The 12,108-nt window shown below is 44.5% G+C and overlaps 1 protein-coding gene across 1 annotated transcript in view; it reads left to right on the top strand.

Annotated features, from left to right (window-relative positions):
• LOXL2 (lysyl oxidase like 2) overlaps nt 1-12,108 on the top strand; it is a 113,146-nt gene that overhangs the window by 1,011 nt on the left and 100,027 nt on the right.

The following is a 12,108-nucleotide window of genomic DNA, read 5'->3' as shown; positions in this document are numbered from 1 at the left end:
TCTGGTTTTATGCCCGCAACTTTTACGCAGGCGCTTTGAACACCTTCCTTCCCTCTACTCCCCCACCCCCGCCCCCGCCCTCTCCCGACCCGACCCTCCAACCCCTCATCTGGAGCGCTCAGGAGTAGCTGCCTCCAAGAGCAGTCGCTGTAAATCAGCGCTGGGATAGAAATGATTGGAAAAAACGGAGGAATTCCTTCCTCCTAGCTATCTCTCACCCGCCCCAGGAAAGACCACCGAAACACAGCTGGAGTGGGGTGAGGAGAGGCGGCGGAACACCAACAGAGAGGGGACTGAACTTCTCCAGGCTAGGAAGCCTCAAGTCCCGATGAGAAGAGAGATAAGAATGAGAGTCAGACCAGAACTGAAAGAGACACGTGTACCCCAATGTTCATTGCAGCACTGTTTATAATAGCCAGGACATAGAAGCAACCTAGATGTCCATCAACAGATGAATGGATAAGAAAGCTGTGATACATATACACAATGGAGTATTCTCAGCCATTAAAAAGAATACATTTGAATCAGTTCTAATGAGGTGGATGAAACTGGAGCCTATTATACAGAGTGAAGTAAGCCAGAAAGAAAAACACCAATACATATATATGGAATTTATAAAGAGGGTAACGATAACCCTGTATACGAGACAGCAAAAGAGACACAGATGTATAGAACAGTCTTTTGGACTCTGTGGGAGAGGGAGAGGGTGGAATGATTTGGGAGAATGGCATTGAAACAGATATAATATCATATATAAAACGAATCATATATGAATTCGAATGCATTGAATCGCCAGGTTTGATGCATAATACAGGATGCTTGGGGCTGATGCACTGGGGTGACCCAGAGGGAAGGAAGTGGGAGGGGGATTCAGGATGGGGAACACATGTTCCCCACAGGCGGATTCATGTTGATGTATGGCAAAACCAATACAATATTATAAAGTAATTAGCCTCCAAGTAGAATAAATAAATTTATATTTTAAAAAATAAAAAAAAGAATGAGAGTCAGAAACACGCCCCAGGTTAATTTGGTCCACTGAAATCTTGGAACTGCGGAGATCTTCATATCGGTCCAGTGGATTCTTTTCTGTGCAAGAGAAAAGTGCTGAAGCTCAAGGCTACACACTGGGTTAGTGGGTGTGGAGACTTGAATCCAAAACCCCCACTCCAGGCGCCTCACATACCTCCCGGCTAGCCAGTCTGTCCCGGACCCTAAAAGACCATTTGTCACCCTTGGTGGAATACCTTAGTTATTTATGGTGCCTTATGTACTTAATGGTCAGGGACGGAGACGAAATGCTCACTTTCCTGGTCAGTTTCCAGAGGAACTATGGACTCCCTGGACTCTTCCTTAGCTAAGTTGTTCCTTTCCCTCTGTCTTTTGTTCTGTTCCCTTTTCTGGTGCCTAGAATCCATCTCTGGACTAGCCATCAAATCCACAGTAAACTGGGCTTCCCCAGTGGCTCAGCGGTAAAGAGTTTTCCTGCAGTGCAGGAGTGGCAGGAGAAGTGAGTTTGATCCCTCGGCTGGGAAGATCCCCTGGAGGAGGGCATGGCAGCCCACTCCAGTACTCTTGCCTGGTGAATCCCATGGTGCACGTGTGCACATGCGCACCAGCATTTTTCTGTCTCTGATTTTTGTATTAAAAAAGTGATTTGGTCCAAGGCCGTTTAGTCGTTAAGTGGCAGAGTTGAATAGGAAACGTAGGTCTGAAGAGGAAGCATCCCCTTGACATTACAGTCAGCTGACGTTTTGGTGCATGGCAGATGGGAAATTCTGCAGAGATGTTTTCATATGTCCTCTTTACTGCTGGCCTCTTCACCTGGCCTCTTCTGGCCTTTTCCTAAGGTTTGCTCTCTGACAGCTGTGTGACCAGTGTACAACGGCCTTGTACATGAGACAGATTTTCTGTGCTTTGGGAGGTGACCATTAGTGAAGCTGTCTAGTATCCTAGAACATTCTACACTGTTTATTTAAAAATCATGTTTTTATTCTGAAAAATTCAAATATAGACAATAATAGGGAAAAGGCCCCCATATACTTCTCACTCAGCTTCGACAGTTATCCACATTTTGCCATACTTACTTGTCTATCCCTTTCCAATTTCTATTTCACAGAAGTATTTTTTAAGCATTTATTTTTATTTATTTGGCTGCGCCAGGTCTTAGTTGCAACGTAGAAGCTCTTAATTGGGGTTTCTCAAGTGGCCCTAGTGGTAAAGAACCTGCCTGCCAGTGCAGGCGATGTAAAACACATGGGTCAGTTCCCTTGTGGAGGTCATAGCAATCCACTCCAGTATTCTTGCCTGGAGAATCCCATGGACAGAGGAGCCTGGCGGGCTACAGTCCATGGGGTCACAAATAGACATGACTGAAGCAACTTAACAGGCACTCCGGAACGCATAATTGAGGCATGTAGGATCTAATTCCCTGACCAGGGACTGAACCCAGGCCCCCTACTTTGGGAGCATGGAGTCTTAGCCACTGGACCACCAGGGAAGTCCATAGTGGAAGTATTTTAAAGCAAATCTCAGACATAAAATCCTTTCATCCCTATGTATTTCAGTGTGACCTCTAAAAATATTAAATAACCAAGATAAGTAAGAATAATTCTTTGGTATCATCTAATACCCAGTCCATGTTCAATTTTTCCACAAATTTCCACCCAAATGTCTTTTTAAAGTTAATCTATGTTCTGTTGATTTCTATGATTTATGTTCAAAGTGTATATTATCCCTTTCAAACCACTTTTCTACCCCCTGTGTTATTTGATTCACACAACTTCCCACTAAAGAGCGAGGTGGGTTTTGTTGAATTCATTTTACAGTTGAGTGAGGTTGTCAACAGATAAACTGTCCCGATGGCACAGTTGGTAACTGGCAGAGCCAAAACCTGACCCAGCGTCCTCCTTCCTGGGCAGCGGTGGTTCTGTTTCTCTGTGCTCCTCATGGAATATCAGCTGTTCTCTGACTCATTTATTCTGGCTCTTGCTTCATCCTGGGCTTATCACTTCCTATTCACCTGGTATCAGAAATCCCAGTGTAAATATTTAGTAATTGGCCATTTGGTGCTGGAGATAAATCAATGGCAAGATCAGGAAGCCTGGGCTTATTTTCCAGCTTATGGGAAAGCAACTCACCTCTGGAGAACTCAGGGTGGCCCCCTCTGAATTAAGAGCCATCATCCTTCCCCTTCTCAGGCTCCTAGTTCTGAAAGTAGGATGAGTGAAATGACTGGAGCCGCAATTCCTGGAAGAGATAAACAGCCCACGAAGAAATTTCATTGAGAACAATTACCTCTCACTGATCATTGCCCAAGTATTTTGGCTGCTGGCATCTTTAGCTGGAGATGGCTAAATTCCATGGCAACAAAGAGGCTCCCCTCTGAAGTCCTTCATTTATGGACAACTTTGTTTATTCTGCCATTGTCTGATGAGGCTAGAGGACACCAGAACTTTCTGCTTTTAGCATTTTCACTACTTGTGTTTATTTGCTTTGGAAAGGGGTAACAACAAAGTCATGTTTACATCTTATTAATGAGATTCATGAGTTGTAATTCTCCCTCCTTGACTGGCTGTGTGGGAAAATGGAATCTCTTATTTCTTGATGCCTAGATTTTCTGCTGTCATATTCTTTGCCATGAAATAGACATCGAATGAATAGACCTTCCACAAAACAGCCCATTAGGGACTGAGAAACTGGTTGCTCCAGTCCCGTTATTCAACATAGGAACTCCAAAGGGACAGAGCATTACCTTTTAACCATGCTGTCTTCTGGCAGCTATGATTTCTCTTCCCTGTCAGCTAACAGACTGTCTCTGTAGGGACAGTAAAATTTCTAGGTGATTCCTTGTCAGCAGTTGCTGTAGCTTTCTTCCTTTAACAGTTTTGGGAGCTTTAGGAGGTACAGGTTTCCTCTCCTGGGGCTGCTTGAGTTTAGAAGGACAGCTTGCAATGACTATCGTTCATCTCCCTCTGGAGAAGGGCATTATGATCAGTCTGCCTAGGAGTGTCACCCAGACCCATCTGGACCCCGGGGGTCCGGGGGCCTTGGATGAAGTAGCTGCAGCCTGCCTGCTCCAGACCCAGGGAGCCAGCAGGACTAACAGTCATGAGCCAGCAAAGGGAGAGCCAAGCGGATACCCAGAGTCACAGATCCGCAGCAATGTGCTACTTATCTTCTAAGTCTCTGCCCTCTCTCGGTTGAAGTGAGTCTTCAGATCTCCTCATCCTAGTCACTTCAGCTGTCCTTTTGCAGGAGATGCGTGTGATGGGCAGGGAGCACCATCCGGCCAGGCATGCTGGCCAGTCTTCCCCTGCCACCTGTATCAGAGACATCTTTAGGCATCAGAGCCAGCCTTTCAGAACAGGTTCTTGTTCCAGGGTGATAAAGCATGATGGTGACAGTTTGGATACGATGTCTGTCTGAGATGAATGGATAAAGAAGAAGTGGTACATATACACAATGGAATATTACATACTCATAAAAAGGAATGAAAATTTCCTTTAAAAAGGAACTTTTTACCCATAAAAAGTCTGTTAGTCCTAGTGAGCTGAATGCACCTAGAACCTGTGACGTAGAGTGAAGTAAGGCAGGAAACACACCTGTGAATACCCCTCTATTATACATGAGAGTTTCCCAAGTGGTGCTAGTGATAAAGCGCCTGCTTGTCAATGCTGGAGATCTAAGAGACACAGATTCCATCCCTGGGTTAGGAAGATCCCCTGGAGAAGGTAATGGCAATGCATTCCAGGATTCTGACCTGGAGTATCCCATGGACAGAGGAGCCTGGTGGGCTAGAGTCCATAGGGTTGCAAAGAGTTGGACATGACTAAAGCAACTTGGCACTTTGTATATTAATACATTAACATACCAGAGGTTCCTTGCAGAGGACCCAGACTCCAGCTGTAGTCACCACATAGATTTATGTGAGAAAAATAATATGAATGAAGTCTGTTTAACAAAAAAAAGTCTGTCCAGAGTATTAAAAACTCTTTATCGCTTTTCTTGACAAAAACAATATACCCAGATAAGTGTGTATAGCAAATAAGGGTATAGAATGAGAATGAACTCAGCAGAGGTGAGGATGTAATTAGGATCACAGTTAATAAGTTCTCCTTGCCCAAGGCTTTTTGATCCGTTCACTTGAAATACCTTTAATATTATATTATAATGGCTTCCCTGGTGACTCAGTCAATAAAGAATACGCCGGCAATGCAGGAGACCTGGGTTTGATCCCCAGGTTGGGAAAATCCTCTGATGAAGGAAATGGCAACCCACTCAAGTATTCTTGCCTGGGAAATGCCATGGACAGAGGAACCTGGTGGGCTCTGGAGTAGAACTCCTGAAGTCCATGGAGTGGAAAAGAGTCGGACATGACTTAGCAACTAAACCACCATTACGTTATAATATAATACACGAGTGATGATACATTTTCTGTTTAGTTTTTTCCTGTTGAAATCTATCAGACAAGCAGACGCAGCTGGCCTGGGGCTGTCCCGCGTCAGTGGTTCCCAGATGTCTTCCTTGATGCATTGCCAACACAATGCTGAGAGCATCTTCTGAGAAAATACTGCTGCTTTCCTATAAACCTTGTGCTTTATGAGACGGAGAGGGCAATGGCACCCCACTCCAGTACTCTTGCCTGGAGAATCCCATGTACAGAGGAGCCTGGTAGGCTGCAGTCCATGGGGTCGCTAAAAGTCAGACATGACTGAGCAACTTCACTTTCACTTTCCTCCATTGGAGAAGGAAATGGCAACCCACTCCAGTGTTCTTGCCTGGAGAATCCCAGGGATGGGGGAGCCTGGTGGGCTGCCGTCTACGGGGTCGCACAGAGTCAGACACGACTGAAGCGACTTAGTAGCAGTAGCAGCTTTATGAGAAGGTAACTTCTGTTGATGACTTGCAAACAGCTCACTTTTGCTCAGACAGTTTCTTTATACTGTCTTCTTGAACTTGGATCCATGAACTTCCCCCATCCCCAGCCCTGTCCCCAGACATGCATGTCCTAGGATAAACATAGCACAGCTTTCCAGATGCTTGCATGACTCATGACCTAGTGAGAAAGATGTTTCTCTAAATATAAAGCTCTTCTGAAACAAACACGAATATAAATTTGAGTAAAGTACCTTTTAAAAGTACCTCTTCTAGAAGAATAGCGAATGTAAGTGAAGTGGCACCAAGCCTAAGTATACAAATGGATGAGCATTCGTTTTCATTTTTATTCTGGTAAAATATACATAACATAAAACTCACCATTGTAACCATTTTTAAGTGTACCGTTCAGTGGTATTGCATACATTCACATTGTTGTACAACCATCACCACCATCTGTTCCAGAATTTTTTTCATCTTCCAAAAATGAAAGTCTGTATGCATTAAATACCGACTCCCCCATCTCTCATCACCCTGGCAAGCACCATCGTACTTTCTGTCTCTATGATTTTAATTACTCTTTGTTGTTGTTTGCTAAGTCGTGTCCAACTCTTTGCGACTTCATGGACTGCAGCATGCCAGGCTCCTCTGTCCTTCACTGTCTCTTGGAGTTTGTGCAAACTCATGTCCATTGGATTAATTAATTAATTACTCTAAATACCTCATATAAATGGAATCATACACTAGCTGTCTTTTTTGTGACTTTCTTATTTCACTTAACACACCTGTGGTCCCCAACGTTTTTGGCACAAGGAACCAGTTTCATAGAAGAGCATTTTTTCCATGGTCCAGTGGAGGGGAGGGATGCTTTGGGGATGACTCAAGCACATTACACTAAGCACATTACATCTACTGGGCAACTTATTTCATTATTATTACCTTGTGATACATAATGAAATACTTATACAACTCATCATAATGTGGAGTCAATGGGAGCCCTGAGCTAGTTTTCCTGCAACCGGCTGGTCCTATCTGGGCGTGATGGGAGATGGTGGCAACCACTCCCCAGCAGCGTTTGTGTCACCACTTCAGCTCCGCCTCAGATCCTCAGACATTAGATTCTCATAAGGAGCATTTAGCCTAGATCCCTCGCATGCTCAGTTCACAGTAGGATGCAGGCTTCTATGAGAATCTAATGGCGCCGCTGATCTGACAGGAGGCGGAGCTCAAGTGGTAAAGTGAGCAATGGGGAGTGACTGTAAATACAGATGAAGCTTTGCTTGCTCCTCCACTACCCATCTCCTGCTCTGTGGCCGGGAGAGCAGGGGTGAGGGGGTTGGGATGGTGGACCCCTTACTTAACATATTGTCTTCAACTTTTGTCTGTGTTGTAACATGTGCCTGAATTTCCTTCCTTGTTAAGACTGAATGAAATTCCATTGTGTGTATATGCTACATTGGGTTTATCCGTTCACTTGTCCACTTGGGTGGCTTCCACTTTTGGTTATTGGGAATATGCTGCTATAGGGGTTTCCCAGGTGTGCTAGTGGTAAAGAACCCGCCTGCCAATGGAGGAGATGTAAGAGATGTGGGTTCGATCCCTGGGTCAGGAAGATCCCCTGGAGGAAGGCATGGCAACCCACTCCAGTATTCTTGCCTGAAGAATCCTATGGACAGAGAAGCCTGGTAGGCTACAGTCCATGGAGACGCCAAAAGTTGGACCCAACTGAAGCGATATGTGCATGCATGCTAATACATACATGCTGCTATGAATGTAGGTGTACAAATACCTGTCCTGGATGAATTTTACAAGATGAACATATCCTTGTAATGACCACCTAGATGAAGAATAGGACATTACCCAGAGTGTATGGATTTAAAGATAAAGTAGGAGAAATCAATACATTTCGTGTCTGTGTGTGGCTGCTTCCACTGCACCTCATTTTGTCCACCATGAGACTGTTAAGAAGAGATGTTTGAAAACACAGTTTATAATCTGAGAGGCAGCAAGATTAGTTGTGAGATTTAAGCAACTTCCTTCCTTTAAATGTCAGCAGAAGATGATACAACATATTTTGGTTTTGCAGTTACAGCTGTATTAGATCATCACCAGTAAACATCATTCTTCCAGGCTCTCCCTGGGCCAAGCGGGTTTGCATTCACCTGGAAAACTCCTGGGGCTTCTCTGGTGGCTCAGACAGTAAAGAGTCTGCCTATAATGCAAGAGACCTGGGTTCGATCCCTGGGGTGGGAAGATCCCTTAAAGAAGGGAATGGCAACACACTCCAGTATTCTTTTGGGGCTTCTCTGGTGGCTCACACAGTTAAGAATCTGCCGGCAATGTGGCAGTGTGCTGTGGTTAGCCGCTCAGTCCGACTCTTGGCGACCCCATGGGACTGTAGCCCACCAGGCTCCTCTGTCCATGGGATTCTCCAGGCAAGAATACTGGAGTGGGTTGCCAGTTCCTTCTCCAGCAATGTGGCAGACCCAGTTTCAATTCCTGGGTCGGGATGATCCCCTGGATCATCATAAATCAAATGATTTATGAGTGCCAGCCCAGTTGCCAGAGACTCTGCCAGTCTCTGTAAGAGACAAATATGAGTAAGACATGATATTTGACATGTGCATTTAAAAATAAGTCATCAGTCAAGAATGATATTCTGAAGCCTGGCAGCTGACTCCCTGGTGCCCACCTGGTGCCAACAGCAGTCTCAGAGCAGAGCCAGAGAATGTGTGGGGTTTGGGCTTGTTGCATCTCACAAAGAGGGTAAGATTACCTGTCAGGTGATCTGGAATTGCTCTAGCATGCCCGTAACCAAATTGTAAGAGTAATTAAAAAAGGCAAACTTTTGAGCTGCCTTGAATTCCGACGCACTGTCTGAGAGCACTCTGCTAACCTTGAGGTTTAGGGACCATTTTAATGATTTAAAAAGAAAAAACAAAAATTTGGACATTAGTAAACCCCATGAGGTCTCTAATCCTTTCCAGTGGCACTGTTAATATTCTCAAATTGATGTTCTCCAGGCTCTCAAAGCTACACCCACCTCCCCACCCTACTATCAATCCCCTATATAATCTGTTACCCCATCATCATAATGTTGCATCATGATGGTACCCTGTGCGTGCATACTAAGTCACTTCAGTTGTGTCTGACTCTGCGACCCTATGGACCGTAGCCTGCCAGGCTCCTCTGTCCATGGGATTCTCTTGGCAAGAATGTTGGAGTGGGTTGCCATGCTCTCCTCTAGGGGACTTTCCCCATCCAGGGATCGAACCCTTATCTCTTAGGTCTCCTGCATTGGAAGGGGTGGCTCTTTACCACTAGCTCTACCTGGGAAGCCCCTAGCTTATTCTTTGCCTGGAGAGTTGCTAGTTTCCCAACTGGCCTCCTTTACCTTGCTCTTAACCCATGGCAAGTCATTCTTTATGTAGGAGGCACAGTGATCTTTCTAGAGCAGAGGTGGGTAAACTTTTTCTCTAAGAGTCAGATACCAAATACTTCAGACTTAACAGGGCCATTCGATCTTTGTCGCAACTGGTCAACTTGGCTGTTTTCATGGGAAAGCAGCCATAAACAACAAGAAATGAGAGCATGGCTGTGTTCCAAGACTTTTATTTCCAAAAACGTCACAGATTTGGCCCACACGCTGTTGTTTGCTGACTCTGCTTTTAATCACAGATCTACCCTCCCTCACCCTCCTGCTTACATTTTGTTGGCTTCTGATCCCCAAAAGGAAAACTCAACTTGTTGGTATGAAATTCAAGTTTCCTCATGGTCCTCTGCTTGCTTCTCCAAGCTCACCTCTTCTACACCCCCTTACCCTACCCGCTATCCCAACCCTTCCACTTTTCATCTTGCAATTCTGAACCCCACACGGCTCTCAGTACCTCCTGTGTTATTTCACACCTGCCTGGAATGATCTCCCTTCCCCACCATCAACCTGTCAAACTCCGTCTTCCCTTCAAAACCTGCCTGGATGTCAACTGTCGAAATCTTTGCCCGTTCCTCATCTCCAACTGTAATCAGTGTCTTTTCAGTTCTATTTCTGTGCTTGCTTCTCTAAATATACTGTGAACTCCTTGAAAGCAGAACCCACATCAAGATTCATCTTTGAATCTCAGTGTCTAATACAATGCCTGCCAGGTAACAGATAATTAGTAAATAGATATTACTAAACTGAAATGTCAGTGGCAACCCATTCCAGTACTCCTGCCTGGAAAATCCCATGGACGGAGGAGCCTGGTGGGCTGCAGTCCATGGGGTCGCTAGAGTCGGACACGACTGAGCGACTTCACTTTCACTTTTCACTTTCATGCATTGGAGAAGGAAATGGCAACCCACTCCAGTGTTCTTGCCTGGAGAATCCCAGGGACAGGGAAGCCTGGTGGGCTGCCGTCTATGGGGTCGCACAGAGTCGGACACGACTGAAGTGACTTGGCAGCAAACTGAAATGTCAGTTAAGTAGATTCTTTTTTTAAAAAGTTTAATTGAGATGCAATTCACATGCTATAAAGTTCACCCATTTAAAGTGTTCAAGTCAGTGGAGTTTGGCATATTCACAGATACATGCAACCATCACAAAGAGAAAACTGTATATCTTAGCCATCTCCTCTTCCTCCCATCCCCTTACACTCACCCCTGAATAGCCACTAATCTATTTTCTGTCTCTCTATTACCAATTCTGGATATTTCATATAAAGGATTCATTCTTGCCTGGAGAATCCCATGGACAGAGGAGCCTGGTGGGCTGCAGTCCGTGCGGTCACAAAGAGTCGGACATGACTGAGCGACTTCACATGCCATGCCACATAATATATGGTATTGTCTAGCTTCTTTTAGTTCATACAATGTTTTGAAGTTTCATTCATGTAATGGCATGTATCCACATTTTATTCCTTTTTCTGACCCAATAATAATATTCCACTGTGAGGATACACCCCTATTTTATTTATTCATTCACTGTTGATGGACATTTGGGTTGTTTCTACCTTTTGGTGATAATGAACAGCACTGTTTTAAATATTTGTGTGCAAATGTCTGTGTTAACATCTGTTTTCAATCCTCTTGGGTATATAAGTAGGAGTGGAATTGCTGGGTCATATGGTAATACTTGGTTAAACTTTCTGAGGAATTATCGATCTATTTTCCATAGTGGCTGCACCATTTTATATCTGTACAGCAATGAGGCTGCCGGTTTCTCCACCTCTTCACCAACACCTACTTTTCTCCACTTAAAAAAATTTATAGCCATCCTAGTGGGTGTGAAGTGGTACTTCACTGTGGTTTTCGTTTGCATTTCCCTAATGACTAATGATATTGAGCATCTTTCCATGTGCTTTTCAGTTATTTGTATGTCTCTTCAGGGAAATGCCTAGTCAAGTCCTGGGTCCATTTTTAAATCAGATAGCTTGTCTTTTTGTTATTGAATTTTAGGAGTTTTTATATATCCTGGATACTAGATCTTTCTCAGATATATGGTTTACAAATATTTTGTCCTATTTGTGGATTGTCTTTTCAGTTTGTTGATATTTCTTTTTCTCAATTCACATCACATTTACTCAGTATTTATTCTATGCTGGACACAGAGGACCTGGGGATGTATCTACCCTCCAAGGGGTTCACAGTATTAGGAGGGAAACAGATATGTAAACAGTACAATAAATAATCGATTAGTACACCCTTTTTTCTGGCCTTCCCCGGTGTCACTAGTGGTAAAGAACCTGCCTGCCAATGCAGGGGACATAAAAGATGCGGGTTTGATCCCTGGCTTGGGAAGATCCCCTGGAGGAGGGCACAGCAAACCAATACAGTATTCTTGTCTGGAGAATCCCGCGGACAGAGGAGACTAGAGGGCTATGGTCCATAGGGTTGCAAAGAGATGTGACTCAGCACACACACACACCCTTTTTTCTACCCCCATTGCTGCTGCTCTGGCTCATGAAGCATCACGATAGTGTCTTTTTAAAAAAATATTCATTGATTTATTTATGGCTGCACTGGGTCTTTGTTGTGGCATACAGACTCCTCTGTGCTGCGTGTAGGTTTCTTCTAGTTGCGTCGAGTGTGGCTACTCTAGTTGTAGCGCACAGGCTTCTCATTGCAGCGGCTTCTCTTGTTGCAGAGCACAGGGTGCATGGGCTTCAGTAGTTGTGGCACAGGGGCTTAGTTGCCCCACAGCCTATGGGATCTCAGTTCCCAGACCAGGGACTGGCAGGTAAATTCTTAACTGGA

This window comes from Bos taurus, chromosome 8 (assembly GCF_002263795.3).
Source record: "Bos taurus isolate L1 Dominette 01449 registration number 42190680 breed Hereford chromosome 8, ARS-UCD2.0, whole genome shotgun sequence".
Classification (NCBI taxonomy): Eukaryota; Metazoa; Chordata; class Mammalia; order Artiodactyla; family Bovidae; genus Bos; species Bos taurus.
Note: the sequence above shows the minus strand (reverse complement) of the source record. Positions and strands in the feature narration are given on the sequence as shown.